Raw genomic sequence first — 25,813 nt, forward strand, 5'->3', positions numbered from 1 at the left:
GGTGGGGTCAGGTGTATGGTGGCTGAGGGGGGTGTCAGGCATGTCCTGGGCCTGGCATTCATGCCCTACCATTTTCCTCACGACTCTCACCACTCCTCTAAGGGGTAAAAACAGTATTAACACCCAACCCACATCAAGGGAAAGCAGGTCAGACCTGCCATTAGCCTGATGCTATGTTAAGCCCTGGGGAAGTGACATTTTAGGTAAGAATTAAGGGAGGGAGTAGTAGTTTATTAGGTGCAGGCTCTGTGTCAGTGTGTGTGTGTGTGTGTGTGTGTACATCTGTGTGTACAGTACATGTGAAAATGTGCCTGGAAGAGGGTTCAGATAGAGGGAACAGTATCTGTGAAGAGCCCAAGGTGGGGTATGTTGAGGCGGCATTCGTTAAATCCTCTGCAATCACTGCTCTCTTGTCCAAAATTCACTGATGTAGCAGGAAGAGGGCATTACCAACCCAGATGTATGGCCATGTTCTTGGGGGTCTCAGCCCAACCTCAGCTTCCATAGAGGACAAGACGACGCAGCTCTGGTCCTGCTGTGCTTCTCTGCTTCTGCCACAAGAACGAAGGGCAAGCCATGCACATGACACAGCAGCATCCCAGGTGAAGCCCTGTCCTCGGGTCCTTGGTTCCCCAGCTGGCTGTCCTGTCCTTGGCTGTGAGAAGGGGCAGCCTTTAGAAAAATGCCTGTAAACTGGAGCAGTTCAGGGCCAGGTTCAGCTCAGCGTTGCCCAGCCCTCAGCCCAGCAAGGTAACATTGGGAGGGGAGTCTCTCCCTCTCTTCAGGGACAAGTCAGAATATAAAGACTGTTCTCTGACTCCCAGTTGTCGGCAGGAGCCAGGCCTTGTGATTGCATGTTCCTTACAATCTTAGGTGGTAGGTGTGTTTCATCCTCATTTTAAGGATAAGAACTGGAGTCTCAGAGAGGTCTGGAGTTTGTCCAAGGTCATTCAGCTCCACCTGGGGAGTCCCAGGATCAGGACCCAGATTGTCTGACTCTAGAGCCCACGAGGGGAACCAGGATGCCTTGTAGTCTCCCAGACCACGATGGAGGAAAGGTGTCCATGGTCCAGGGGTGGGCACATGTGAGGCAGCACTGCGACCTCAATGCCTGGTACCTCGGGGAGGAGCCTGAGATCAAGGACTTTGATTTCAGAAAGGAAGAGCTTCGTAGGGATACAGGGAAGTAGCTGTGCAGATCTTTCTCATAAAAGTACATTCTCGGTTGGAGCTTTCCATCATGGCGGCTTCCATTTCAGGCTACACCTTCAGCGCTGTGTGTTTCCACAGCGCCAACAGCAACGCCGACCACGAAGGATTTTTGCTGGGAGAGGTAAGGCAAGAGGAAACCTTCAGCATCAGTGACTCCCAAATCAGCAACACAGAATTTCTGCAAGTAATCGAAATCCATAACCATCAGCCTTGTTCAAAACTTTTTAGTTTTTATGACTATGCAAGCAAAGTTAATGAAGAGAGCTTGGACAGGATTCTTAAAGATCGGAGAAAGAAAGTGATCGGGTGGTATCGATTCCGGCGAAACACGCAGCAGCAGATGTCATACAGAGAGCAGGTGATCCACAAACAGCTCACCCGCATCCTCGGGGTGCCCGACCTCGTCTTCCTCCTCTTCAGCTTCATCTCCACCGCCAACAATTCCACTCATGCTTTAGAATATGTTCTCTTTAGACCAAATCGAAGGTATAATCAAAGGATATCCCTTGCTATTCCCAATCTAGGCAATACTAGCCGGCAAGAGTATAAAGTGTCTTCAGTGCCAAATACTTCTCAGAGTTATGCCAAAGTTATTAAAGAACATGGTACTGACTTTTTTGACAAGGACGGAGTAATGAAAGACATCAGGGCGATTTATCAGGTTTATAATGCGCTTCAGGAGAAAGTGCAGGCAGTGTGTGCAGACGTGGAAAAGAGTGAGCGAGTTGTTGAATCTTGTCAGGCAGAAGTGAACAAATTAAGAAGACAGATCACTCAGAGGAAGAATGAAAAGGAACAAGAAAGAGGTGAGCTTCCTATTCATTTTACCCCTGAGTATCAGCGAACTGTCTGGTTTTAAACTTCAAATTATATGATAAATTACATGTATTCTTCTACACTCATCGGGCCCCAAGTTAGGCTGCTTGGGACAGGGCATTCCCTTGTCTTTAGACTTTTCCAGAAGCGCAGTACTGTTTTTCATGGTGTCCTTCTCAAGTCTCTGATACTGGAAGAAAAAAGACCAAAGGTAGAAAGGCTGAAGCAAGTTAGAGTAATTCCCAAGAAGTGATATGATCTGTGTACAGTAGATGTGATGTTTCTTACCAAGTTAATCCTGGCATGCCTAGGACATAGGAGCCGCGTCCTGTGTTCACTGGCGCCTCATAAAAGAGCTACCTAAAATTCTGTTAACTTTATATTTGATTCACGGGGCAGGGTCTCCGGTAAAGACTTTAAATGTCTAGTTTTGATAGCAGTAGGTGGCTGGATACCATTATGCTGAGGAGCCAGCTGGTTAAATGAGAATTAGGCTCAAGAATCTATTTACTCCAACATGGTAACAGATATATGTGCTATAATACCACCAGGTTTTTTAAAATATTATTTTTATTGAAGTACAGTTGATTTACACTGTTGTGTTAGTTTCAATACAGCATGGTAATTCAGATGTGTGTGTGTGTGTGTGTATAAAAAAATAATTTTTCAGATTCTTTTCCATTATAGGTTATTACAAGATGTTGACTATAGCTCACTGTGCTATCCAGTAGGACTTGTGGTTTATCGGTCTTACATGCAGTAGTGTGTATCTGTTAATCCCAGACTCCTGATTTATCCTCCCCACCAACCCTTTGGTAACCATATTTGCTTTCTATGACTGTGAGCCTATTTCTGTTTTGTAAGTAAGGTCATTTGTACTGTTTTTGTTAATTTTTTATTCCATGTGTAAGTAATGTCAGTGGTATTTATCTCTGTCTGATTTCACTTGGTATGATAGTCTGTAGATCCATCCATGTTGCTGGAAATGGCATTATTTCATTCTTTTTTATGGAAGTCACTAGATGTAACTCGTGGTGAAGACTTTGGCTCTTCCCCTTGCAGGGGGCACAGATTCCATCCCTGGTTGGGGAACTAAGGTCCTGCCTGCTGCACAGTGCAGCCAAATAAATCAGTTCAGTTCAGTCCCTCAAAAAAAAAAAAAAAAGTACATTCTCTGCCCCATTGCATTGCTGGAAGAGAGCTATTTTAGTAGCAGCAGAACTGTGTGGGCCCAAATGGCTTGCAGGGAGGCTGGCAAGCCATGTATGGACAAGGCTGGGGAAACACTGAAATGGGGCTCTTAGAACAAAATGTTAGGTATGAGGAAGGTTGATGTGGTTTGGGCTGGTGACAGCTAGCAGGAGACCATCCCCCAGAAGGACAAGGTTCCAATGCAGGCTGTGAGGGGCATAGGCGTGCTGACAAAGAAGGGTGCGAGGCTGCCCCTCTCTGCAGCGGGAGCCCTGCTGCCTACCTGGCGGAAGGGGCCTTGGAATGTAGACTGAAGACAAATAGGGGTAAGAGGGAGGTGAAGTCACTCATAGAGATCTAGGAACTGTGACAAGCATCCTGGACTCATAAGCTGGTGCACTGAACGATTCCCGAAGTGTTTGTGTATATTTACAAACGTCCCTCGCTTGCAAGTTGGAATCAAGACTTATTTGGCAAAGAATGTTGTCTTGGGGAAGGAGACTGATTGCCCGGAGACAGGAACACATAGGTAAATTCGTTTCTCAGAGCTATCAAATGGCTGATTTGTCCGTGGCTCTGGTATTTTTCTAAGATAAGCAACTGAATTGTTGAAACTGTGAAAGCGAGCACTTGTGTAAACTTTGGAAGAGTCTTAGTGCATAAGTCCGGGGGTTTGTGTCAGTTAAAGCTTGTGTATATATAACTAATTTTAAACGTGATAAAATTGGGGCTTACATAATTTCTGTGTATGTGCCAAAAGATTTTCTTTGCAGAAAATACAAATGTAGTCATGCAATATAATTTTTAATCGGAAGAGACTAGAAATGTGACCTGTATTAATAGATTTGTTTTATTTTTAATTAATTAACAAATTATTTTTAGAGCAGTTTTAGATTTATAGTAACATTCAAGGGAAAGTACAGGAAGTCCTCACATGCCCTGCTCACTCCCCACACCTGCACTTTCCCTGTTGTTAGTATCTCACATTATCAGGTATATTTGTCACAACTGATCCAAAAATTGATGCATCATTATTCACTGAAGGGGTCACATTACTTACATTAGGGTTCACTCTTTTTGTCATACATTCTATGGGTTTTGATGAATGTATAAAGACATGGATCCAACATTATGTCCTACACAGAATAATTTCACTGCCCTAAAAATCTATGCCCCACCTATTGTACATAGATTTTTAAACGGAAGAGTTTAGATTTAAGATATTTTCTCCTCCACTTTCTCCTAGAAAGTAGAAATTATATTGTGTCCCCTACCACGCCATGTCCACCCCCTCCCCATTCTATTAATTGGAAGCCGGGCAAATTGATTCTTCACAGACGACCTCAGAAGAGGTGGCCGGGATATGCTCAACCCCTCAATTCCATATGGCCACTTGGTGGACCCTGAGCATGAATACCCTCCGACATTGTAATGGAAGACAGTCACCCACAGTTTCAGCTCAGGGGCTCCTGGACGGATTCCACTCAGTTCATTCACATGCTGGTGTCGCTTTCGGTTGAAAACCACAGAAATCCAACGCAAACTACCTTTAGCAGAGAAGAAAGTTAGGAACCACACTGCGGCCTGGATTTAGAGCTGTCCTCTACCAGGTAAGTTCTCTGTGGTGTCTGGCATTTAGGGATGCCTCTCCCAGAAGCGCCTTGATCTTGCTGAGGTGATGACACCTTTCAGATTTCACGATCTGAGTGGTTTGTCTTAATCTAGGAGAGCGGCATGCTCTCCAGCTGCGTTTGCCTCCAGGTAGCAAAGTCAGGTTCTCAAGTCCCTCCTTCCTTCTGTACATTTTCTAGTTGAAAGTGCAGTTCCCTCACCTCATCTCTGTTAAGTGGCAGTTGGGTTGTCTTGCAGGGAGGGGCTGGCTCGGTGTGCTATCTCCAAGAGCCCTGGTGGATTTTGACCTAACAGCCTCATACTTGCCACAGAGAAACATTTAACTGTCCCTGTTAAGCCGAACAAGCAGGGCTCCTAAGGAACAGTCATTCTCAAGCAGCTTAACTGTGGTTTCCCACTGCCTTTCAATTCTCCCACACTAGCTCTTCCCACCTTGGCTGAAAACCAACTCTGACAACTCTGGTCATCCTTTCTCCAGTCCCTTCAAGTCACAAAAAAGGTCACTTTAGTTATTAAAAGGTCAACTTCCGTAAAATAGTGGGAACATTCATCTTTCTTTTAAGGGGACTTCTCTGCGGGAGTGAAAGCTGTGTCTGGAGAGAGGCAGGGCTACTGGCTTCTGCTGCTTCAAGAAAAGACTTGCTGCCCCACCTGCTGGGCACCCCGTCATCTCCTCAGGGTTTGTCTCCCTGCCCAGTGAGGCCTCACCAGGAGCAGCCCCCACAGCAGATGTCTATTGACGTGGGGGTTGAAGGACCGGGCATGGGCACGCCAAGCGGGACCGCACCTACCTGGCTCCTCTGCCCACCCTTGCTCCCTCCCCTGCCCTTATTCATGTGTAGGCCAAAGTCCACCGCAGCCTCTGCTTCCACTCTGAGCAGCCTTTCCCCCTCTCCCTCTGCTAACTGAGATTTCCTTTCCAACCCCTCCAAGGGGTGGAGCTCAAGGTGACCCCCAAACCTGGGTTGTACCTCAAGATGACCTCCATAACCTTCTCACTGGGACTTGCAAGGGTTTTTTTGTGGTTGGGGCTCAACACCCTTCCCATCTAGGGGAATCTCCCACCTTAGTGGAGGGTCTGGCTCCCCAGCCTCACCCACACAACCTGTTGATAAGACAAAGCTGAACTTGCTGCTTCACCATGACCTGGTCAGTCACCACCTTGCACAAAACTATTGGAACCAATAAATTCAGCAAGGTAGCAGGAAATAAGATTAACATACAGATATCTGTTGTACTTATTTATACTAACAGTGAGATATTAGAAAGAGAAATTAAAAAACAATCCCATTTAAAATCCCATCAAAAAACAAAGACTTCTCTGGTGGTCAAGAAGCTTGCTAAAAGTATCATGCATCTTAGGCTTCAGAGGTTCTGATCAAGAAGATCCCATGAATCCTGGGTCCAGATCTGAATAAGGCTGGCAAGTTCCTCCCTTGCTGACCCACAATGAGAATATGGTGGCCAAAGTTGATAATGTCCACAGTCAAGTTCCAGATGAAGAGGGTGCTGTGTCTAGCAGTGGTTATTGGCCATGTGAAGATGACAGATGATGAGCTTGTGTACAACATCCACGTATCTGTCAACTCACTGGTGTCATTGCTCAAGAGAAATTGGCAGAACCTCTGGGCTTTATACATTAAGAGCACCATGGAACTTTCCTGGTCATCCACTGGTTAAAAATCTGCCTGCCAAGGCAGGGGACATGGGTTCAATCCCTGGCCCGGGAAGATTCCACATGCCACAGGGCAACTAAGCTTGTGCACACAGCTACTGAGCCCACACTCTAGAGACTGCATATTGCGTCAAGAAAAGCCACTTCAGTGAGAAGCCTGAGTCCAACTAGAGAGTAGCACCCACTCACTGCAACTAGAGAAAGTCTGTGTGCAGCAACGAAGACCCAGCACAGCCAAAAATAGATATACACATTAATTAATCAACTAAAGAAAGAAGACCACAAGCAAGCCCCAGCACCTATACTAAGGCACAGCTTAATAAACCATATTCCCTACATTACCAAAAAAAAAAAAAAAAACAACCTACGGAATGAAAGAAAATATTTGCAAATAATGCAACTGACAAGGGATTAATTTCCAAAATATACCAACAGCTCATATAGCTCAATATCAAAAACACAAACAACCCAATCAAAAAATGATCAGAAGATATAAATAGACACTTCTCCAAAGAAGACATACACATAATCAACAGGCATATGAAAAGATGCTCAACTTTGTTTATTATTAGGAAATTAAACCCACAATGAGGTATCACCTCACACCATTCTGACCATTATCAAAGTCTACAAGTAATAAATGCTGGAGAGGGTGTGGAGAAAAGGGAACCCTCCTACACTATTGGTGGGAATGTAAATTGGTATAGCCACTGTGGAGAATAGTATGAAGGTTCCTTAAAAGACTAAAATTAGAATTACCATATGATCCAGCAATCCCACTCTTAGGTCTATACCTGGAAAATACAAAAACTCTAATTCAAAAATAGATAAACCCCAGTGTTCATAGTGGCACTATTTACAACAGCCAAGACATGGAAATAGCCCAAGTGCCCATCAACAGTTTGTTTGTTTAAGAAGATATGGTATATATATATTAATATACATATGATGGAATATTACTCAGCCATAGAAAAGAATGAAATGTTACCATTTGCAGCAACATAGATGGACCCTAGAGAATATCATACTAAGTGATAACAGAGAAAGACAAATATTATATGATATCACTTATATGTGGAATTTAATACAAATTAATCAGTATACAAAATATAAACAGACTCACAGACATCAAACAAACTTATGTTTACCAAATGGGAAGGGAGGGGGGAGGGATAAATTAGGAGTATGAGATAAACAGATACAAATTACTACACATAAAATAGATAAGCAACAAGGATTTACTGTATAGCTCAAAGAACTGTACTTTCAAACTGTGGTGCTGGCGAAAACCCTTGAGAATCCTTTGGATAGTAAGGAGATAAAACCAGTCAATCCTAAAGCAAATCAACCCTGAATACTCATTGGAAGGACTGATGCTGAAACGGAAGCGCCAATATTTTGGTCACCTGATGCAGCAGCCAACTCATTGGAAAAGACCCTGATGCTAGGAAAGATTGAAGGCAGAAGGAGAAGAGGACAACAGAGGACGAGATGGCTGGATGGCATCACCGATTCAATAGACATGAACTTGGGCAGACTCTGGGAGATGGTGGGGGAGAGGGAGGCCTGGTGTGCTGCAGTCTATGGAGTTGTAAAGAGTTGGACATGACTTGGGACTGAACAACAACAGCAAAGAACTATATTCAATATCTTATAGTAACCAAATGTGTATATACATATACACGTACATTTGAATCATTTTGCTGCATACTTGAAATTAGCACAATATTGTACTTCAAAAAAATTCACTTGCAAGACTATTTGCTATGGCAGGAATGGGGGTGGGGCATGGCAGGCAGTGGTAAATTACAAAGGGAAAAGTAGACAGAAGAGAATAAACAGATGATTAAAAACAGAAAAGGGAGCTGGCATGGTATAATGATCATATAGTACATGCCATGAACGGCAGTATATGATTAACTCAAATTTCTGCACCTAAAGTTTAAAAATTGGGGAAAATAAAAGCAAAGGAGGGAGGAAGGAGGCGAGGAAGGAAGAAAGCTGGTCTAGGAAGGGAAGTGTATGAATAGGGGCTGCCCAAGGGTGCCCAGCCTCTAGTCCAGAGAGACCAAGCCCATATGGGGAAGTCATTGTCTCAGGGAGTTTCTCAGAACCTTCTTCACATTTTTATGAAAATGAGAGACATGTCAAGAAATTGTACAAGGTCCTTATTTCCCAAAAGGATTCCAGAATTTTAAGGCCACTAAACTTGACACCTTTGATTTGGGGATGAATTCAAGTTCAAAGACCCAAATGGAGCCCTGACTTTGCATCCAGCCAGGCGTGAATCATCCAACAGATGGTGGGTGCACATTTAGAAATGAGCCTGGTGCACCCTTGGAGCTACCAAGGCTCCTAAGATGAGCCCTGCCAAGCTAAGCTGCCATCTTCTGGGAGTGGTCGGGGGACCAGGCAATGTTTGAGTTCAAGTTTTCTGGCTGCAGGGAGATGTGATTCTGCGAATTCAAGTAATATTGGAGGAAGGGGCATTATGTGGCTACTGCCAAGAAATGAAAGCAGATATTGGAGTCTAGCTCAGCTTCTCTTCCCCTTCCTGGGTCCCTCATAGTCTTCCCAAGCACCTTCTTGTTGTCTCTCTGCTTCTCACCTTTGACCTTTTCAAAGACAGAGGCTTTCATTGGATTGTTCAGTTACCATCCACAATATGGTGACTTCTGACTGAATTAGCTTTTGGCTCAGTCATTGTTGGCTCATCGAGGCAAACAGTCCTGTTGAAGCACAAGGCTATTTTCTTTTTTTAATATTTATTATTTCTGGCTGCACTAGGTCTTTGTTTCTACGAGAGGGCTTTCTTTAGTTGCGGAGAGTGGGGGCTACCCTCTAGTTGTAGTGCATGGGCTTCTCATTGCGGTGGCTTCTTTTGCTGCAGAGCACAGGATCTAGGGTGAGCGGTCTCCATAGTTGTGACACAGGGCTTAGTTGCTCCATGCATGTGGAATTTTCCCAGACCAGGGATCAAACTTGTGTCCCCTGCATTGCAAGGTGGATTCTTAACCACTGGACCACCAGGCCTTGTGGTGGTCATTTTCTTATGCATGGATGCCTGGCACTGGGGCTTTGTGGTCTGCCCAGGAGATATATGATAGAAATAATGGTTCTTAATTTACTAAGTATATCTCTGTATTGGTCCTGTGCCAGATGCTTAGACACGACATAACTGGTGTTGCCCAGGCCATACCCCTCTGGAGCTCCAGTTAGTACGAGATGAATGCAAACCCTTGCCCCAAGTCAGCCATGTGTCATCACTTCCTGCTTCAAGGCCAAGTCTCAGAGGGGAAGGCTCAGAAGCACATATACCTCCTGGTCCCCACTTGGGGACAGACCTTCAGGGGGTCAGCCCCTTCCACTTTAAAACCCTCTGGGGACTTCCCTGATGGTGCAGTGGATAAGAATCTGCCTGCCAGTGCAATGGACACAGATTCAATCCCTGGTTCGGAAAGATTCCACAAGCCGTGGAGCAACTAAGCCGGGGAGCCACAACAACTGAGCTTGTGCACCACAACTACTGAAGCCCAAGTGCTACAACTCCTGGAGCTCACACACCTACAGCCTGTGCTCCACAAGAGAGAAACCATTGTGGTGAGAAGTCCACGCGCTCTATGAAGAGTAGGCTCTGCTCACCATGGCTAGAGAAAACCTGCAGGCAGCAACGAAGACCCAGGACAGCCGACAAATAAATAAGAGTAAATTAACCCCCCCTGGACTGAACCAGACTGTTCCATCTAATGTCTCATATTAGTAAATGTTTGGGCTTTGTTGACTTCAGATTCTCTCCTCTGAGCCCTTGAGAAAAGCAGAATAAGAGACAGATGATGGAATCAGTGCTGGTGATAATTTTGCCCAACAAAGTCAAGAATAACTTGGCAAAAAGTGAGCTTCTGACTGGTCTCTTTGGTGGGTACAAGCATGGGGGGAAAGGCAGACTCTCCCCAGAGGGGCATGGGGCTTGATGAGTCTCTGTAATCCTGCCGACTGTATCACCCTCCTAAGAACAGAGGATAGGGCTTCCAGGACCATGTTAAATCACAACAATGAAAATGTCCCCTTTGAATAGGGTGTTCAAAGGGATGAGACTTAATTTAAAATGTTAAAGGGGGGGGGCAGATTTCTGTTCTTATTTTGCCAGTGTTAGAGGTTACGGCATCCATGTCATCTGTCCTATGCAATCCCTTTTGCTGCCCCATACCAATCTTGTATTTTCTCGAATTAGTGGGCAGTATGGAGGTTTTTACATCACTTGCTCCACAACAAACTCTTCAGATTCTTCCTCTGCCATGTCTTCTTCCCAGGATCTTGGCGAGATTCTCTTTTCAGCCTTCTGAAGCAGCCTGCAGCAGTGCTCAGCCCCCTACCCTTTGGCCTTGGTTCTGACTCTCACTGCATCTCCTCTGATTGATCCTCTTCCTTCTGTGAGATGGTTTGGCTTCTCTCTGGGCTTCTGACCACAGTCCTCTGCTTTCCATCACAATGTTCAGGAAACCCCACCTACCAAGACTTATCCACCTCTTGGAACAATCACTGGGTCCAGGAGGATATACTGCTAAGTTGGGCCTAGAGTCACATGCCAACCCCATTGTAGCAGTGGATGGGCACTGTGACCCACAGCATTCTCACTAGGACTATAGGGAATTGGGTACATTTGCTCCAAAAGAAAGGAGTACTGCTGGGCACACAAAATCAATAGTTACCCCAGTCCTTGAGGGAGCCCTTGGAAGTGGGAATAGGATATGGGGAAGGGCGGAAAGAATTCCCCTTCTTATTTTGTACAAAAACAAACATTTTTGGTTATTTTAATCCTGCATTGCCCTCTATGCTGGATTTCTATCCCATGCCATCAAAAGAATCCCAACTGTTACAGAAGCATTGCAGAAAAAAGCATTTTTACATTTATTTTTAATGAAGAAGGGCAATGACAAAGAATATTCAAACTACTGCATAACTGCACCCATTTCACATGTTAGCAAAGTAATTCTCAAAATCCTTCAAGATAGGCTTCAATAGTACATGATCCAACAACTTCCAGCTGTACAAGCTGGATTTAGAAAAGGCAGAGGAACCAGAGATCAAACTGCCAACATCCCCTGGATCATAGAAAAGCAAGGGTATTCTAGAAAAACATCTACTTCTGCTTCATTGACTACGCTAAAGCCTTTGACTGTGTGGATCACAACAAACTGTGGAAAATTCTTAAAGAGATGGGAATACCAGACCACCTTACCTGCCTCCTGAGAAACCTGTGTGCGGGTCAGGAAGCAACAGTTAGAACCAGACATGGAACAACGAACTGGTTCAAAATTGAGTACGTCAAGACTGTATATTGTCACCTTGCTTATTTAACTTCTATGAAAAGTACATGTGAAATTCCGGGCTGGATGAAGCTCAGAGTGGAATCAAGACTGCTAAGAGAAATATCAATAACCTCAGATATGCAGATGACATCACCCTAAAGGCAGAAAGTGAAGAAGAACAAAAGAGACTCTTGATGAAGGTGAAAGAGGAGAGTGAAAAAGCTGGCTTAAAACTCAACATTCAAAAGCTAAGATCATGGCATCCAGTCCCATCACTTCATGGCAAATAGATGGGGAAAAATTGGAAACAGTGACAGACTTTATTTTCTTGGGCTACAAAATCACCGTGGAGAGTGACTGCAGCCACAAAATTAAAACACATTTGCTCCTTGGAAGAAAAGTTATGACAAACCTAGACAGAGTATTAAAAAAGGAGAATCATCATTTTGGGGACAAAGGTCTGTCTAGTCAAAGCTATGGTTTTTCCAGTAGTCATGTACAGATATGAGAGTTGGACAATAAAGAAGGCTGAGCACTGAAGAATTGATGGTTTCACACTACGGTGCTGGAGAAGACTCTTGCGAGTCCCTTGGACTGCAAGTAGATCAAACCAGTCAATCCTAAAGGAAATCAACACTGAATATTCATTGGAAGAACTGATGCTGAAGCTGAAGCTCCAGTACTTTGGCCACCTGATACGATGACCCGACTCATTGGAAAAAACCCTGATGCTGGGAAAGACTGAGGGCAGGAGGAGAAGTGGGCAATAGAGGATGAGATGGTTGAATGGTATCACTAACTCAATGGGCTGAGTTTGAGCAAACTCTGGGAGATAGTGAAGGACAGAGAAGCCTGGCGTGCTGTGGTCCATGGGGTTGCAAAGAGTTGGAAACAATTGAGCAACTGTACAACAACAACAAATGTGCTTTGCTGAAACTGTTTTTAAGTTTTAAACTATTTTAAGGTTGTTCCAGTTGACCCTTAAACAACACAGGTTTGAACTGCGTGGATCCACTTATGCACAGATTTGTTTTCCAATAAATATGTCCACAGTACCACATGATATGAAACCATGGTGACAGGGCCCACTATGGAACATGAGCATCCCTGGATTCTGGTATTGGGGGCAGGCCCTGGAACCAACCCCTCAACAGTTACTGAGGGATACTGGCATTTATTTTGAAATTTTGCAGGTTAACTCTTAATTTGATGTGCATTTCAAGAGATGCTTTCAGTGGTTTATATTTTATCTCTTCCACATAAAACTTTTGAATTGCTTATGGTAAATGTGACTTGTTTAATGAGCTAAGTTAGTGGGTTTTTCAGGATGTAGATGGAGCATGACAACCTGCCAACAGAGAGCCAGAGAATTTAGGTCCTTGTCACTCTGACGAACATGTCCTGGCCTGGTTCCCACAAAGAAACTTCTTGCTTCATCTGATAACCTTGCTTCTATAGTTTGTTTTTAGCTTCAAGTACTGGTCTGAGCATGCCTGTTTGTCCATAGGTGACTAAAAAACACTTTTTGAAGAGGTATCCTTCACAAAAGTTAATAATAGAAAGCATTGTGTCAAAATTCAAGACATGAATATAATTAAAATCACATTGCATTTCCTGTTGGTCTCTGAAGCAGACATTTAGCAAGTCTTATCTTCAATAGGACATTGAATGCCTGTCATAGAAAATTATCTTTAAGTGATTGCTCAGAAAGGAAATACAGAAAACTCTCATGTCATTTATTATTAATGTGATTTATGTTAAGTTTCTCAGTAGAATGCTGAAAACACGCCAACAAATTAGTTCAAGAAATGATGCAAAATTAAATATTAATGAAGTGCTCAAACCACCACCAATTACACTGCAGTATAAGCTTGTAAATATTTCCATAAGTAATTCTCACTCCATATTCAGGTAGCACTACAGTCCAAAAAAGAAGAATCATCATTCATTTATACAGAAACCTTTTTTATTAATAAATTTTCCAATTCACCAATTTAATCCTAGATTCTGGTTTTTAAAAAGGCAATAAACCTTTACTCTTTGCGCTTAAGATTCACGGCTCATGGAGAGATTCTCTTCATCCCCTTCTGCTTCCCGCTGGGTCAACCTCTCCCTCGGGCTGGCGGACACTGGAGACACGACCTCTCTCGCCCCATCAGGACCAGAGCACTTCATCCCCCCAGCTGCTGGGAGGACTGACTTTGAAGGCTTGCAGCTGAATTCTTCAGGCGTCATCTCATTTTAGTAAATGCTCAGCCTCTATTTATTCCCCTCCAAATACTATCTTCCATCTCTCTCAAGGTGACATGGCCTCCAGGTGACTGGTTAGTACAGGGGTGCAAAGGCCAAGTCCTCTGCCCTAAATCTAAGATGACTCTGCAGGGCCACCTCAACCCCAGAGCTTCTGTGGGACCAGCTGCAGCCTCTGGGACAACTGTATCGCTGGTCACCTCCTCCTGCTCAGTCCTGCTTCATTTACCCTCTTACCATTATCGTCCCAAAACCACACCCTGGTAAATTTCTGGCATGCAAATCTCTACTGCAGAATCTATTCCCAGGGACCCAGACCTGTGATGATTGGGACTAGCAGTGATTTTAGGGAGCAGACTCTAAACACAGGAGTTTGAAGCTAGAAGTGAAGTGGTGCAATTTATTAGACTTCACTGGGGATGTACTGGAATGGGAGAGAAGGCACTGGGGGAGGCAAATTCCCAGGATTTGAGAGGTTCAAGAGAACTCATAACATAAGGACTGTGGAATCACATGGCTGAGGTTATCAATGCTTGAAGAAAGACAATGAAAGCTTGAGGATGCTTAATCCATTTTAAGGCAAAGCATGAAAGTCTCCTTGGCAGCATACATAGAGAGACTCATCTTCTGCAGCTGGAGGGTCAGGTCCGGAACATAACTGTAAGTGGAGTGGAGCTCAGGAGAGGGTCATCTCAGTGATGACAAGTCTGCTCTGCCAAGGTCATGCCCCGATAGAGAAGCAGCAGGATTCAGAGACTTGGAATGGGAACATCTGGGTCAACGCACTTGAACACCTTTAAATCTCCAGATTCCACTGACACCCTCTAGACCTGCAGAAACGCCCCTTCCTCCCTGCTGAGGGCTAAACCACGCTCTTGCTTGAAAGTGATGCAGGAGCCTCTGCTTTGTAAGACAGGAGACATCCCCTTCCGGGCCACCAGACAAAGAACTAGAGTCAAGTCACAATAACATCCAATGCAGGAAGAGTTATAATAACTTGCTAATATGCGCTGATAGGAGTCAGAGAGTAAATATGGAAATGGATCCTGAGGATAAAGACCAAGGAGGCAGAAGATAAAGTTTGATTAGAGAGAATTTATTAACATGGGGCACTCTCGTAAGATACAGGATTTCACTCCCTGGCAAGAACCCCAGGAGAAGTGCTAGGCTGGCTCTTTGAAGCCTGCGAATAACAATGGCCCATGAAGCTAAAAAGCCCAATCCACCACAGTGGTGGTAGAAGAAGGGGTCAAATGGCTCAAACGGGAGGGCCTGCTAGACCGGGTTATTCTATGGAGGGCTTGCAGACTCCCCAGCTGACTATGTTCTCTGAGAGAGCACACAGGATACTCTTAGCCAAGCTGGTAGAAGGAACATCAGCATCACTGAGAAGTTCATTCTGGTTGTATTCTCCATAGGCCAGGGCTAGGGGTTGGGAGATGCTCTTATAGATCAGCGTTCCCTGATAATAATGGGGATAAGAGGAATCTAGAAGAATAGAGGCCAGGGGGTAGCACAGGTAAGTGCTACCTGTCAGAAGTGGCTATGATTCTCACAAAGAGCAGTAAGATAAGAAAATCAGTAGGACAGCCATGGAAACAGTTAATAGGACATGTTCCTAGAGGCAACACATACAGCCAGAAATAGTGCTGCTTACCTTATTTAAAAAAGATCAGCCACCCCAATAAAAAGCCATAATCCCTTGTCTAGCTCCCAACTTAAGGTAATACCTGGAACCTGCTGAACAAAGAAGGACTTTTCTCTGCTGGCAAATGTGCAGGGTAAGGTTCCCCCAGGTCCTCCCCAGGAAGATCTTAGGTGATTACTTGAGTGATCACGTACTAGGGAAAGAGAACGACCCAGACCTCTTTCGAGAACTGTTGGACACAAAGTCCAAGTTGACATTGATACCCAGAGATCTGAAGAATCACCATGGCCCTTGTTAGAGTGGGGACATACAGGGTCAGGTAATGAGTGTAGTCCTAGCCCATGGCCAGCTTTACAGTGGGTCCTCTATGTCCATAGACCCACCTATAGTTATGTTCTTGGTCTCTTAATCTGTAATTGGAACAGGCATGGCTGAGGGTTGGCAGAATCCTTGCACTAGTTCCTTGGCCCATAGGGTAAGGGCCATAATAATGAGGCAAAGGAAAGGCAAACATCTGAGACTGCCTCCCACCCAGTCAACTAAAAACTATATCTTATCCTGGAACGAATGGCAGAGATCAGTGCCACCAGGGAAGACCTAAAGGGCAGTCTTCATCCTTTCTCCCATTTAGTGCCCCAATTTGACCCCTCTTTCATCAGCCACTGCTGAGTTGTGCCTCCTTAGATCACATCTATAGATGCCACCTTCCCTGGGGAGGGCATGGCAATTCACTCCAGTATTTTTGCCTGGAGAATCCCACAGACAGAGGAGCCTGGCAGGTTACTGTCCACAGAGTCATAAAGAGTTGGACATGACTGAAGTGACTTAGCACGTAGATGCCACCTTGGGGTAGAGGCTAGGGGGCTTAAAACCAGCTGATGGAGAAAAAAACCAACTCATGGGTGAGTTGACTTGTTATGTGGGTGAATGGACTACTGCTGCCCTATAGCTGCACACACGGGTGGTCTTGGAAGAGCAGGGAGGAGAATTCTCAGCTTCAGGGGTAAATCTAGTAGTCAGTACACTTTGTGCACAAAGAGAATGACCTGAAGTAAGAATGTACATGGTTTCAAGGGTAGTAGCAAGTGGTCAGGGACCTCGAAGGAGAAACATCGGAAGATTAGGATAAAGGAAGTCTGGGGAAAAGGCATGTGGATGGACGCATGGGAGGGGCACCAAGTGTGAAAATTTTGTATCATGTGTTAATGTGATCAGTGAGAACTCGCCCTCCTCCCACCTTCCACCACTAGGGGCTGGGATGCAGCCAATCCTTCCCCAAGCCAAAGGGAGCTCGACGGCAGAAATAGCAGATGTCCACTAAAGTGACAAAGTTATTTCTGGAAACAAATAGCCCAGAAAAATTTCCCTAGGTTTATACTTCTAAGACAGAGTTGAGGGGTTGTTTTGTCCAGGTTCTCACCAAGAGGTAATTAACCAGTCTCCACTGAACACTTTCAAACAGGCTGCTCATTACCTTTCCAGGTGACCTGCCTCCCTTTAGGACAGTACAGTCACTCAGCAGTTTCTCCTTCTGTAGCAGGTTGGGATTTTCTCCTCCTACCCTCTAAGGAAGGGTACTGCCCCTTCCCATCTTTAGGTTCCAAGCCAAGCTAGGATCTAAAAGAAAGTATTTTGGTAGGAGAAGTGACAGATGGTTTGTTAGCAGAATAACCAGTGAGGCTGTGCTTGGAGAAATGATCCATTTTAATAAGAGAAAGAACTGTTTGACTGGTCAATGTTTCCCTTGGAGGGAACTAAAACCCTTTCCCTTACACACAAAACACCTCCACTACCATTGAGAGAAAAATTCAGAAGCAGATAGATAAAATGGCCCTGAGACTGGTTGGGGGCAGAGGGTGGAGAGAGGAAGAAAACAAGGAGAAACCAGAGAGAGTGAGCTTTCGGATGCTCATAGGGTTGTGCTCAATGGAAAAAGGAGTATATTTTTCTGGCCGTTCTGATTATAGGGTAGATTGTCTAATGATACAGTTTTACTTTCCCAGTCTTTCAAATCTGAAGGGTTATACTTACCTTTAGCTTAAACCACCACTAATTATTTTTTAGTATAACCCAAACATCTTTTGGTGGAGCCAAACTGAGAGGAAGGCCAGCATGGCAGTTCCCTAGGGGTAAACGATTGGCATTAATCAGAAAGGTGGTGCCGGTTACCCCAGTTTTCTACAAGCGACTCCTCACGTAAGAGGCAAGGTGTAAATTATCCCCTCTCTGGGCAATGCCCTTAGGTATCAAATTTTAAAATACTGTTCATCAGGCCCAAACAGTTTCTATTGAGTATTTCTACAAACATTACAAGGTGCAGCCACAGGCATGGCACCAACTCCAAACCAGCTGGTAACTCTGATGTGCCTCCCTGAAGCTGGCTGCTGCAGTCAGCTGAAATTGTGAAACCAAATCACATTGGAGGAAGACTGCTTACCCAGAAGGAGAGATTTATTTTATTGTTTAATATTTAAACAGTTTAACATGCCTCCCAATAAATTGTCTGAATGGTTCAGAAAAGAGCGTGTAAAAAATACATGCAATAAATCCCTCATTTTTAACATAAAGAAATATATGCACAGATTTTATTAGCAGAGCATCTGTTTCTATCTACAATTAGCAAGTGTTTAGAGAATCCTGGTTTGAAGGGGCATCCACATCTCTCAGTCCCCTGGCCCCTGGCCTCAAAAGCCTATGGGTACAAAGGAGGCCGCACCATCACTAAGGCCCAAACCACAGAAGTCCTTTGCTCTGGCTGGCAGCACCTCAGAGGCTTGGCCACCCTTCCCTCGAGTTTCTGAATGAGGGGCCTCAGCTGTGCCCAAGGACAAGCCTCCCTCTGAGGCCTCCTCTGCAGGGTTCCCAGACCTGCACTGCTTCTGGAGTTCTGCGGGGACTGAGGCCTCTCCTGATGCCCTCAGTCAGCTGGTCTTTGCTGGGGGACCCAGAGCCCTCAGGCCATGAAAGCTGAGAGAAGGGGTTGCAGGAGCAGCAGGAAAATGACGTCCATAGCTCCACACCATGTCCTGTCCCCTGGACTTCAGAGAGGCAGACAGGTGTCCAGGAGTCTCCTCACATTCTTGAGCTATGGCTCTGCATCTGTCTCCACCAAGGTCCCAGACCAATTCCTTCTACTGGGCCAGGACACGCAGCCACTCCATTCCCTGCCCTCTCCTTCCCCCTCACCTTCTCCCTCTCTTCTATTTTCCTGTGTGTGTGTGTATTCCATGAGGGCAGGGATTTTTTGGCCCGTTCCATTCACCATTGTATCTTTATTGCTCAGAAGAATATTCAGCAAATAATAGATGCTCAAGAAACTTTGTAGATTGAATGGGGGAAAAAGTGAATCCAAGAAACCCTCTTGCATTCTCCTTCAGCACAAAAGCCCATACCCCTGTATGTATCCTTCTAGACAGAGCCCACAGAGTTCCCAAGCCACCAATTTTATAGCTCAGCCAGGACACCCAGCTGCATGAGGATGCTATGGTCAAAACTGTGTTTTCAGCATGCACTGGCCTCAACAGCCTGGGTCCACAAATGGGCACAAGTCTCAGGGGCTCCAGTTCCTGTATCACTCAACTACAGAAGGTCCAGCCTCCCCAGACATTCCAGAGATCCATGGGGGATGTTGATGTGCTTCCTTATGCCATCCCGCTCTCCTCGCTGCCTCACCTGGCCTTCTGCCCCTCCTGCTGCTCTGCTCTCTACCCTCCCACTGCCTGTTTTGCCACAGCCTGTTCCCAGCGTCCCTCAAGCTAACTCTCCTTACGCCTGGCACTGACAGGGCAGCCCTCAGGTACACGGCTTGGCCTTGGCTGCCACTCCTACCTCATTTGTCTCCTTGCTCATCAACCTGCAGCCCCTTGAGCCTTCATTCTGTCTCAAGAATGCAGCTGGCTCACTTCTGCTGCAGGACTTCTGCTCATCCTGGGACACTTAGCTTCAGGATCTCTGTTGGCTGGCTGGTGTCTTCTAATCTAGTGATCCTAGCGTTGCTCCGGGAGGTCTTCTCTGAACGCACCATCTACTAGAGGCCTCAGCCCATCTACTAGGGACCCCAGTCCCCACAAAACCTCAGCCTCTTTTATGTTCCTCATAATACATATCAATATCTGACTAGTTCTTGTTCATTTATTCTTGCTTGTGTATCATGTATCTCTCTTGGGTAGACTTTGGTTTGGTTTTTGGTTTAGTCGCTAAGTCGTGTCCGACTCTTGCGACCCCATGAACTATAGCCTGCCAGGTTCCTCTGTCCAGGGGATTTCCCAAGCAAGAATACTGGAGTGGGTTGCCATTTCCTTCTCCAGGGGATCTTCCCAACCCAGGAATTGAACCCGGGTCCCCTATATTGCAGGCAGATTCTTTACCAACTGAGCTATGAGGAAAGCCCTTGATAGACTGTAAACCCCATGAATACAAGGGCTTTGTCTATTTGCCACTGTATTCCAACTTTTAGAATGTTGGTATTCAATTAAAAGTCACTGGAAGTTGAATGCTGAATATCCTCCCTACTTGGAGTCCAGGTCCAACAACCGTCCACCCCAGAGAGAAGAGGTTTCCCTCCTCCCAGCTTTAGGCCTGTCTCTGAGGCCCTGGTATTATATGACAGGATCTGGCTCTTCCCAGCCTGCCTGATGGTGGAGTTATTTACATCCTCAGGGGAGACCGCACAGTGGTATTGTCTAGCCCTTAGCCCCAGCCAACCCAGACAGAATTCTCCAACATCAGGACATTTTCTAGTGATAGTCATTAGGCATGAAGATTGCTCTGTGAGAGCATTAGCAGTCTGTTAAAAATCAAGCCATGCCAAATCCAAGCCAGTTTTCTTTCAGTCAGTCAGAGTGAAGACAGGGCCAAGCCTGTGAGCTTCCTCAGAGCCTAGGTGTCCTGATCTGCAGGCATATGAACCACACACATACATACACACACAAGACACAGACCATCAACATCCATTCTGAGAAACTGAGGTTCAGTTCTACACAAACATGTACCTCATTAACATTTGGCAGCAGACCACCTACTTCACCTCTGGGCATGGATTGGTCACTGACTTGAGGGGCCTCCCCAGGAAAAACAAATGGGAACTTGCTGGTCATTCATGTAACTCATATCCCCTCTTGTGTTTTGCCAAGAATAGCAATCAGCCTTGGCACAAAGGTGACTTCAAGTGTCCAACTCCACTGCTTCTACTTTTCAAAAGGCAATGTTTTCAGGTCCTGCCATCAAGGTTTCCCAAGGCCTCCAAGCCTCCATGCCACCTCGTTACAGCCCTGGTCTGGACTTTCTGTCGTGAAGTACTCTTCGTCTGCATCATTTCCTCTGGTGCACAAACTCCAGGGACGCTTGATGCCCTGGGAATGGCTTTAGCTGTTTTAGCCTCTCTATGATAATTAATCAAATGCTAAAAGCACAGAAGATGACTCTTTGTTTTCACAGTCAGAAATCAAAGAGGAAGAGGAAACCTTTTAAAATCAGAGCAGACCAGAATAAGAGATGCTGGCTGCCTGGAACGTCCCCTCCACTCAGCAGGCAAGGGCTGGAGGCCAAGTGACCCTAGGGATGATGGGGTGAGAGTGCATCCCTGCAGCTTTCATACCACCCCGGTGCACTCTGGGTGCCTGGCTGGTCACACCTGGGCTCAGCCTCCAGAAGCCCTGAGAAGCAAGCTGGTGGCTCCTTGAAGTAGAGAAGCATGCCAGCACCCTGCAGGAAATTCCCTAAAGCCTTTCATTAACTTATTCGCAGCAGTTATGTCTTCTTGAGAATTTAAAAGTGATAAAACTCAATTTTTCCCCTTTTCTAAAAATCTATCAATGGAAGAGGCAGTGAGTCTCCAGCAGTGGGAGCCCAACTCCTGCTTTCTCCTATTCCTCCAGCTTATGATGTCTGAAATGATCATTCCCACTGTGTTGCCTGTCAATTTTCCTCTAGTCCTTTAATCTGAGCCTGAATGATCCTCTGGGAAAGATTCACACAAGAACTCCTCCACATAACATGAGTCCCTTGTCTATAGGCAAAAAAAAATAAAAGGTGGCATCTCCTTCTCCTAAGTACAAAGTCATTTGAGGAAAACGTTACAGGAACTAGGCAAGTGGCTATGAAACGGTCAAGTTTCTCACTGACGAGGGACTGGAGAATGCGGTGTTAGTTCCTTAGGCAAATGGGCTCCCTAGTCATTCACACCTGAACTAGACTTTGCCAGCAGGCCCTGACACATTGCCTGCTTCAGGGCCAAGCCAATTATTGCCAGACAAACAGCAGCCCAGAAAACATTCTGAGAAGGAGTTGAGCCATACTCACTCATCTGATTTCTCTGAGAATGAGTGGAAGCCATTGTCCCCCCTCCCCGCCACTCCCACTTCTCATATCTTCCCACATAGAAAAATGAAACCAGAGAAATCAAGATTCCACCTTCACAGCCACCCTGGGCAGACAGAACTTCCTCTGTATGGATGAAGCAAAGAAACCTCATAAGATCTGGGAAGATTCTACAGCTCAAAAGTTAAACATCCCCCCACGGTTCTGAGGAAGCTGCCTCCCTGGGGTGGGGGGAAACCAAAAATATTTACTGCTGCACAAGGTTCTTAAAAAACATCTGAGTATCTGATTCAGATTCTCAATAAGATTCCAGGAGACTCTGGAAAAGATGGAGATAGTAGAAAAGATCATAATAAAGAGGCAGAAATTTGAGAGCAGGAAATACAGCAGAGAGACAGAAACCACAATAGCTGGGTTAAAACCCATGATGAACACTGTAAATAGCAGACAAGACAATGGAAAAAATAAAATTGACATGGTCATGGGTAAAATGGTAAAGAGATGAAAAGGAAGAGACAGGTAGTGAGACACAGGGGATATACCTGGGAATAATAGGAATTCCAGAGAGAAAAGGATACAGCAAAAGCAGTAACCAAAGACATGGGAAGAGGAAACCTTTCTAGTGCACAGGAAGAACTCAGTTGGAATTGAGAGTATGTTCTGAGTCCTGAGCTAAGTTAACGAAAAGGGGACCACATTCAGACACACTATGGTGGAATTCTCAAAGTAGAAAAAGTTAAGAAAATGTCTGGAACAAACACACCCTTAAAACAGGAAACTGAAGGAGGAGATCTTACTTTTAGATTATATCCTCAGTTCTGTTGTCTGCTTGCTTGCTTTTTAAAGCAATACATCCTTAAAAATCTTTTTAAAAGAAACTTAAACTGGGGAGAGGGGTGATAAATAAGGATCTTACAGACAAATGGGCAATAAAAACAAACAGCCTAAATTAAACTGATTTCAGATTTCTCACAACATCCAGAGAAGTAAATGTCAATTTTTAACCTCAATTTGTTAGAAATACATTTTATTTTGTTAACATACATAAATATTATATATAATATTTTAACAGGATAAAGGATATAAAAATTTAATTTTCTCACTTAGATCTTTGGACGTTCATGATACATGATAATTATCTTTACTACATTCAATGCACTTTAATGTCTTCTATCCTTGTCTGTGTCATTTTATATATTTTTAAAATGCACTGACAGTCTACTAAATTGAGTAAGTTGTGACCATAGTTTGAAATATACTGATCTAGAAAAACCTAAAGGAAAAACCATGTTGTCATTCATGATGAAGGTAACAAAAAGACCTTCTCAGGTGTAGATGTTTAAAAAATAATCCCTTCCAAGTACTCTTCTTGAATAAATGTATTCTTCTTGAAAATGTATGCTAGGACACAGGAAAAAACCATCAGATGCAAAAATTCATAAATGAGAAAAAATCCAGCTTGAAGCACCATTTTAGAGGTTTAGGGGGAAAACTTTCATATATTCTCCCAGAAAAAGTGACAATGTGAATCTAGCATCTTTTTTGGCAATATCTTGAAAAAATTAAAGTGTACACACTCATCTCAATCTTGGAACTCTAAAAACAAAGACACCAGTATGTAAGGATATATGAACTATGATGCTTCTTGTAGCAATAAGTATAGTGGCAAAATAACTAGCAATGACCTATAGGTCCAATAACAAGTTTAATAAATTATGGTTCATCTATGCTAAAATAAGGTGGCACAGTGGTAAAAGAATCTGCCTGCCAACACAGGAGATGCAAGAGACACAGGTTTGATCCCTGGGTCGGGAAGATCCTCTGGAGAAGGAAATGGCAGCCCAGTCCAGTATCCCTGCCTGGAAAATCCCATGGACAGAGGAATCTGGTAGGTCACAGTCCATGGGGTTGCAAAGAATTGGACACAACTGAGTGCAGACAAACACACGCACACACGCATGCTAAAGTAATAACTATCATAGCGATTTCTAATAAATTAGCTATCATTTCATTTCTGTAAAATAAAGAGGAGGCACTTACTAAAGGGTTTGCATCTGACTATTTATGTGAGCAGAGAGAAAGATGTAGAAGGAAAAAAAGAAAACTGTCAAGGCTGATTAATTCTGAGGGGTGGGAGCAGTAAGGAAAGAAAGGGAGCTCACTGGCTCTTCTGAAACACTTTTCAACTGGCTTGTTGCAATAAATATGCCTTACTTTGAAATTCCTAACCCACTTTAAAAATCATCAGGCTTCCCAGGTGGTTCAGTGGTTAACAATCAGCCATAGAGTGCAGAGGACACTGGTTCGATCCCCAGTCTGGGAAAATCCCACATGCTGCAGGACATTTAAGCCCAAGTGCCACAACTACTGAGCCCACATGCTGCAACTACTGAAGCGTACTAGATTCCACATGCTGCAACTAAGACCCGGCATAGCTGAATAAATAAATAAATTTTTAAAAAATTATCCTTTTGGTAAAGGACATTAGACCTAACTTATAACTTAAAGTTATAATTTAGTTATATAACATAAAGTTAAAGCATATACATTGTTCTAAATAATTCTTTTTAATAGCTTCAAAATGAAGATTCAGAAAAAGTAATTTTCTTTCAAAGATATTAGCTATTATAAACAAAAATGATGAACTTTATAATCCCAGATAAAATTAAGAAATAGTGGGAATCAGTGGGGGAAAATTTATTTTCCACAACAAGGAGTAAAATATATAGTTCTATATGGACTATGATCATTGAAAGAAGTGAAAGTGTTAGTCACTCAGTCGTGTCCCACTCTTTGACGGACTGTAGCCTGCCAGGCTCCTGTGTCCATGGAATTCTCCGGTCAAGAATACTGGAGTGGGTTGCCATTCCCTTCTCCAGGAGATCTTCTTGACCCTGAGATCAAACCCCGGTCTCCTGCATCCACAGGCAGATTCTTTACTGTCTGAGCCACCAGAGAAGCCCATGATCATTGAATATCATATCAAAAACCTCTGAAAACCTTTAGGGTAAATCAAAGCAGAATTAATAAAGAATTCTAATTCTTGCTTTCTAAATTATTAAAGATTACAGTAAACAATCTATAAGCACTAAAAAGAAAAGTAAGAGCAAAATGTGTTAGGCCTAAAACTAAGACCCAATATTAAGTGCTGCCTTGATTCCTGGTGAAATTGAGAGGGCCCTGAATGGCCTAACTCTAAGTTCCCCTCCCCACTCTGCTCCCTCCAGTAAGGTCCCTAGTCAAACAACCCTCCTTATCAAGGGGAGCAGGATAAGGTCCTGCTTAATACCCAGAAGTAGGCTTCAGTTCCCTCTCACCTGCACGATTAGTCAAATAAGCCAATAACACCCTCTCGTGAAAACCAGGCTTCATCTCACACTTTTGATACTGTAATGCCCGCCTCCCCAGGTTGTTCGCTCTGCTTCTGAGTATAACCCCCACATGGCCCTGCAGAGTGTGCCGTGCCCACCTCTCCTGGACAGTAAGTCCCCCCAGGTACTTAGTCTGACTAACAAACTGCCCAGAATTGGGTATCAGGTGTTCAGCCATCCCCATAACTCTAGAGTAGTAATCTTTGCCTCACCAGTGGAGTGAACAGGAGGTGATTAAAACACAAGAAGATACTAAAAAAAAAAAAAAAAAAAAAAGCAGAAGGCATCAAATAAGTTGACAAAAGCTGTGCCAACCCTGGAACTGCAGAGAGAAACAGAAAATAGAAGATTTTATCAATTCAACAGTAGGTAGAAAAGGAGGAAACAAGTG

At 44.3% G+C, this 25,813-nt stretch overlaps 1 pseudogene across 1 annotated transcript; it reads left to right on the forward strand.

Moving 5' to 3' along the window:
• Window positions 1-219: 219 nt before the first annotated feature.
• LOC145542456 (BRISC complex subunit Abraxas 2 pseudogene) lies at window positions 220-3,187 on the forward strand (annotated as a pseudogene). The gene has a single exon (XR_014079860.1). The product of XR_014079860.1 is annotated as a BRISC complex subunit Abraxas 2 pseudogene (transcript).
• Window positions 3,188-25,813: the final 22,626 nt, after the last annotated feature.

This window comes from Giraffa tippelskirchi, chromosome 3 (genome assembly GCF_054371585.1).
Source record: "Giraffa tippelskirchi isolate mGirTip1 chromosome 3, T2T-mGirTip1v1.2.pri, whole genome shotgun sequence".
NCBI lineage: Eukaryota > Metazoa > Chordata > Mammalia > Artiodactyla > Giraffidae > Giraffa > Giraffa tippelskirchi.